This window comes from Haliaeetus leucocephalus, unplaced genomic scaffold, assembly GCF_000737465.1.
Source record: "Haliaeetus leucocephalus isolate CR32 unplaced genomic scaffold, Haliaeetus_leucocephalus-4.0 Scaffold217, whole genome shotgun sequence".
NCBI lineage: Eukaryota > Metazoa > Chordata > Aves > Accipitriformes > Accipitridae > Haliaeetus > Haliaeetus leucocephalus.
Genome location: NW_010972653.1, coordinates 2,795,352 through 2,802,377, shown reverse-complemented (window position 1 = coordinate 2,802,377; position 7,026 = coordinate 2,795,352).

The window sequence follows — 7,026 nt, the reverse complement described above, 5'->3', positions numbered from 1 at the left end:
GTGTCTTGTGCTAAACAACAGAAAATCTTCAGTGCCCTGATGAGTAATCTCAGGGAAAAGTGTTTAGATGAGATGGCACATAAACTACTTGCAATTGTTTTGAGGGATCTGGTCTGGGTTTTTTATATTACTTTCAGTTTCTGCTGACTTAAACACTAAACAGATGAACTTTCTGGAAAACATCACATTTCTTCAGAAAGCAAGTAAGGGTATTTAAAAAAAAAAATCTTAAAAAATAAAATACGAAGCTAAATGGAATTATACCAAACTGAGTTCAGACACTTGTCCCTGATATGAAGTCTGTAGATGTTCACTGTCTTTTATTATTTTTATTTCAGAATGCACATGCCTTTACACCTAGTAACAGTAAGTGATAAGCCATATGTACCTGGATGGGCATTGATTCCACTTAAAAGCTGTAACTACCTTTTTTGAAGCAAGCACTGACTTGCTTTCACATCCACAGTCAAGATATGAAAATGTTTTCACATTGCAAGTTAAAGTCAACTCGTGTAAGAACAGAATTTCTTAGGATCAAGTGATGTTGTACATCTTGTCATTGGGAATATTCCAAGTGATACACAAAAAAGTCTCGTTGAAATTAAGTACCTAATTGTGTGTCTTTATACATACCTGTGTATATACATGTAGGCTGTTCTGCCTATGAATACTATGTGTATATGATGGGGGTGAATGTTCCGAATGTGCTTTTTGTTAGATGACTAGCCATTCATTGACTGCCTCGTGGTGGTGCTGATGTTTCACCGATGTCCAGAGAAGCTGCTAGTATACCAGCCTACTGCTTCCAACTGGGTCACTTACATTCTCCCTGTTCTTTTTTTTTCTCCTTAGAAACAAACAAACTCCTAAACAAAAAAGAACTTAAAGCTGTTAGAACTGTTTGTGTGGAGCACAAACTCACAATGAAGGGCCCTTGCTTCACTGGCTGACTTTTTGTTGCAGCTTGAATAAACATGCTGTTTAAGCTGTTAGGATAGTTAATCCACTAACTTCTGTTTTAAATGGCTTGTTCCTTGTCTGGATACAAAGCTAATTCTTGCTACTGTACATGTCAAAACTGTGTTTATTTATCTTCTCGGTGTTGATTTCTAGGGCTGGCTAACTGAAAACAGCACAAAAAAATAGGCTTTCATATGTGCCCCAGGCAGTATTTGTCACAGTTTACTGGCTTTAGAACTCTAAGCAAATCCAATGTAGGCATGCTTGCTGTGCTTCAGCTTTTCTGACTAAAAGGGGAAAATACGGGAAATTCAAAATTAGCTTAAGCAAAATGAACAAGTAAAAATTCTAGTTTTAAGTGCTTTTTTTCCTAGTTATATTTTAATGTTGTTATTTATTGTTAAATTGTTGTAAAGTAGTGTAGGGAGAGATTTTCGTTTGGCTTTTTGAGTTTATCACTTGCTTATTGGAGTGCCCTTGTTCAATAGCTTTTTATTTTTGACTAATTTGCTTTAGTACAATGTCTTGAGAGAATTCACATTCTTATTGGATGATTAACTATTCATTTGAGTATTTATAACTACTGGTAGTAGTCTTTCTTTGTTTTCCTTTGCGCTCCTATAAAGGTTCCTTTTATGGAAGGGAAAAGGATACAGATGGTGTTTGCCACTCAGCACCCAAACTGCTGAGCTGGGGCCCCCTTTTAGTGTACTCCAAAGGCAGGAGTTCACTGGTCTCTTACGCTTTAAGTATGGTTCTGTTTTGCTACTGTGAAAGCAGAGAAAATTGCTGCTGGCAACACAAACTTATACTCCAGTCTTCTCATGTTTATGGAATCACACATACAAATAAACGTGCCTGGTCTATTTGAAGAGGTAATTGGCCTGTGGTCACTACCATATGTGAATATCCGTATAATGCAATAAGCTGGGCTCCTACTTAAGCCAGTTAGCAAAATAACTGCATCTCAAGTAGACTAGATAAATGTAAGAAAGAGGAAAAATGGGGTGGTGAGTTCAAAGCGTGAACTTCACCAAGGAGTCTGTACCCTTCTGCCTTGCACCTCTGTTTGTAGATAGGGAAAAGCATAAAAGCTAGGAACACTTGAAGAAACCCTTTATAACTGCAGTTACACCAACAATTGCCAATAGACAAAATGATCAGGTGTGCAAGGGGTGAGGGTGAGGAAAACCTAGGGCTTGTGTAAGGAATCCCGTTAACAATACTTTAAGTTGCTTGAAAGCAAAGTTGCTACTCTACAGAGATGCTATTAGTTGCAGGTACTAACCCATTCTGTGAATGATGAGTGAGCTCTTAATCACTTCTTATTAAGATATTTTCAAAAACTACTTTGCATCTTGTACTGCCTTTTGTCTATAGTGCCTGGTTTCTTACAAATGTGGCCGGATCCACAGGCAGAAACTGAGGTAAAGGGATGCAGTAATCTGCTGAATGTCAGCCAAGACTGGCAAGAACTTTCGTAATTTCTTTGCAGCAATGATATATTAAAGGCTGTTTCATGATACTCAGCATGTGAACAAAATAGTATTTCATAATGGTTGTTATTATTGGTATATTAGTATTATGTATGGCTATCTGTTATTTAGGTTTTAAGCAACGTGTTCTATTGTAATTTTTGTGAAATTTTTGGTTATGATATTTAGTTTCTTTGAACAATAATGGTATTTTTAAATTAAGTTCTTCAAAATAGGAAGTAGAGACTTTGTTAGCATACAGTAGTATACAATTATGCTTGAAGCAGTTCTGTACTAAATGCAATAATAGGTTTGGGGTTTTTTTATTGAGTTTTAACCTATTTTGAAAAAATACTTAAATTGTTCTTCACTCCCCTAGTGACAGTTTAAGCGGTGTTTGGCTGAAATGGTTAAAAAGAAGTAAGCTTTACAAAAAGAAAGCCTATTCACCTGGAAGCACTGATCTTTGGTGGTATTTCTAGTGTCCTAAAACAATAAGAACAGAATTTAAATTCAGTAAAAAAATTTGTAAATTGGTCTGAAGTCATGCAAAGTTTTCTGTCAGCAGCCCAAACTCTGGTTAGGTATTTTGCCAACAGCCATTGTTGCTAAGTGGTGCTTTTACACCAGGGACTTCATTTAGTCCAAGTTTCTAAAACAGTAATTCTTAGTGTATGTAAATACACCTAATTTTTCTGTATTTTCTTACTGAGCTTTAACTTTTCTGGTATGTATGTACAAACAACTTTTCTTGATGGCTTAAAAATAGTCTTTATAGCTAAAGAAGGAAAAAGTTTGTTGTTAATCTTTCCCTGTTAAACTTGTCTTTTTTTCTGTATAATACTCATGGTATCAGAGGCTTCCTCCATGTGTTTTACTTGCCTCATTTAATCACGTAGGTAACTTATGTAAACGCTATGCTCCAGGATGCGGTCTCCTTAATAAAGCAGGAAATCCCTGGGAAACTGGCCAAATAAACACTGCACAGGCTACCGAAACAATCAGAAATGCCGGTTTGTATATGAAATGTTTTCGTCAAGCCTATATAATAGCCCTTTAAACATAGTCTCTTTTTTTCTGAGAAGACATCCACTATAGTGACCTTTCTACTTGTCAGACCATGTGTGCATCCAGTTGCCTCTCCTGTTACCCTCCTGATGAAAATGAGTTAACTTTCACTCCTATATCAACAGAATTGTTTGCATGGTGGCTTTCAGTTTACAGCTCTTGAAAATTAGCCAGGGGCTGGGGAGAAAATGTTTCAGGGTAAGATGGGGAAGAAATGTAAACTCCCTAAAATTAAAGGAGGAATGAAAATCAAACCCTGACTGAGACCCAAATTGCCAGTTTGAAAATAATCTTCTAAATAAGTGTTTCCATAAGTGACATGATTTGGGGTAATTAAGTTTCTGATGCCCAAATAAGCTATGGTTTTAAGGTTTTGAGCTTCAGAGATCAACCTCTTACAATCTTAAATATATGTGATAATCTTGACTATGCAAATCGATATGCAACAAATACAAATTCTCTTTACTCTCTTGCATATTGCTATTGTCTACAGCAAATTAAAATAATGTGGTTTGATATGCCATAATGAAAAATTCTCTCGCTGAAGCATCTGTATCTCGGCAAGATGTCAGTCTCTGCAGCTCATTCACAAATCCCAACCTCAGCTATGCTCTGGTTCAGATTAGGTTTGTACTGAACAAAACAGAGTGTAACAAAAGCAAGCAGGAAGCAATTCCACCCCCCAAATGAGGCCATTCCAGTTTTTGTAAGTGTTTAATAAGAAGCTTAACAAATTGCCAACTCAGGTAGAACTTGTGGGATGTTATTCTCTCTCCTTTTATATAGTGATACTCTGTTGCGCAAAGCGTTACATCCAAAAGCCACCTTTTCTCAGGCAATATTTAACAAACTCAAGTGTCTAACTCATTTATTTGAAGAAATCCCCAATGTCACTAGACCATTTCCTGCATTAGACTAATTAACCTTCACAGAGAAATTGGGTCTTGCAGAGGTGGTTATGTTTCCTAAGAGAGCAGCTGCAGCACTCCCGACAAGTGTTTGATGTGGAGAAAGAAAGTTTTTAAGAAGAATGAGTTAATTTCCAAAGGTGCTGCTGCTATGAGAGAGAATTTCCAGTATTACACATGCTCCTTGCTTATCTTTGCTATCTAGTGAGATGCTTTTTGTTGTATCAGCAGCAAGCACTCCTGGTTTGTTTGCCAGACAGACTTTAAAAGGCTTTATTCACGTGTCATTTTGTGGAACCAATATCAGGAATTGGCTTTGGTTTTAATTATTTAATCTATTCCTTTAATAAGAAAAAAAAATGGGGGGGAAAGGACAACAGTGGGCAAGGGTAGCCCAGCTGGAGCTTATTCTAATGGAGTGACGTGAAGCAGTTTTGACGCGGTTTACGCAGTCTGCGCGGTATAGGTAAGCACTCCCTTTCCCTGTGAAGTTACCGGATTTCAGCCTGCCCTTTGAAGGGGAGCGGGTCGTGCTGTTGGTGCCAGGTGCCGTGGTGTTGCCCTCCCGCTCCTGTGGCGCAGGGGAGGTGTCCGAGGGAGGAGGGAAGTATCTGGGGAGTAAGGCAGCGGGGGCATGGCAGGACGGCGTTCCTCCGGGAAGCTTGCCAACATGAGACCTGATAAGGGGGGGAAATTAAGAGCAGCAGCCAGGCTACCGTAAATCATTCTGGATTTGATGGGAGCAGAAAAATTGGGGAATCACATGGCACAGTCTGCTTTATTCTTCTAAAATTCTTGTATTGCCCCTGTGGTAGGTGAGCGCTTTCCCAAAGCGAAGTGATGCCTTCTGATACCTGTCAAGAACGGCTTGTTTTCCTCACTGCCTCTCTAAGGAGGGAATTATATGAGCTCTTAGGCTCAAAAACATTCTTTTAAAGGAACGAGCAGGAAGGTTGACCTAGACAAGTAGTAAGCATAATGAAGAAAGGAATGAATTTAAGATGATCCTAGATTTCTCTGAGCAGTCCCTCTATCCACCACAAAACCCATTTCCTATGCCAGTGGAAAATATTTTTTTTTGCGTGAGAAAGTTGTGCTGTGTCAGAAGGGGAGATGTTTTTCTTTGTGCCAAACAAACCGTCCTTTAGATACACTGGTTTCTTTGAGAAACCAAGGAGTGGATCAAGAGACCTTTTCTTGGAGCACTTCATGTAGCGAATGAGATCGTTACAGTCAAATGAAGCCACATAGCTGAGCAAACACGCTGAACTCAGAATTTGTTGGAAGTGAGTATAAACAGATTTCATGCCCTGAGAGGTAATTCCTGAATGGTGGCAAAGATGTGTAATTATTGCTAAATTTACCAGCATAATTGAAGTCCTGTAGTCAATTATAGGTGATAACACTACTTGTGCACACTGACAAGAACTTACAGGAATACCTAAATTGTGGGTTAGTTGGCCGGCTGCATGTGCGCTTGCAGCCGATGGGGTTTGCGCTGTGTTTGGAAGACTCACTAAATTCCCTCCTGTGCTAGGTGGTGGTCTGCCACACAGCCAAGGACTGGCCCAAGGACTGTATTTTGGTTTATGCTTTCTCTTATGGCAAAGGTCAGGTTTGCACAGTTTGTATGTTGTAAAGTTCTAGAAAAAGGTTGCAACGTTCATCTACTTTTTTTTTTCTAAATAACTTGTGTTCCTAAGTGCATAAGTTTAGGAGTAAACATATGAGTGGTAAGAGATGTTACTTTGAAATGTTTTCGTACTTGAATTTTTTTGAGACCTTATGACTTTTTTTTTTAAATGGATGACTGGTGTTGGTAAAAAAATATTTTTATTTTTCTGTTCCTTTCTTCTTTGACCAGGGCTTAATTATAATATGCAGGTGTCATGAAAGGAGTGCATATGTAAGTACCAAGGAAAATAATATTTTCAAGGTCAAACTCCAAATAAAATTTTCAAGAGCAACTTTGATTCATAAGACGCATTAGTCCTGAACTGAAGTTCATTATAGTTCAAGTGCTGAAGCAGAGATCAAAACAAGAAGCTGCAGGCAACTGCATTCAGAACCTGATTGCTTTGACTCACGCTCTTGATGGTATTACCGTTCTAGTAAATATTATCTCTGACCCTTACTGTTTTCCATGCTTTTCCTTGGTCTCTGGTTCAAAAGGAACAGCTAAGGGTGGAGTGACCAGGTGGTGTTTTATTGTGTATCCATACTGACAGATTAGGAACAAGAGATCAGCCTAGATGGGTCTGAACTGGATCCATCATGCTTCATGCCAAATAAAGAATCTCCTGGACAGGTGGGGTGAAGTTGAAGGAATGCTGACTTTTATTAACTAAATGCACAATAATATGTCCTTAAAGGAGAGTGGGAGGATGTAGCCTGTTTGTATTGCCACTAAGACTCCCAGATAGATTACATGCTTGACTGCTACCGTACGTTAGCTGGGAATGACATTGCAGCCTGTCTGCGAGAGGGACCCTCATGAAGAATTACAGCCACCGCTCTTCTTTAGGCACCATTTTCTGCTCTTGTACTGGTTTTGACTTTTAATTATACCCATATATATTTGCAAATGTTTTCAAAATCGCAAATTTCAAAAATTG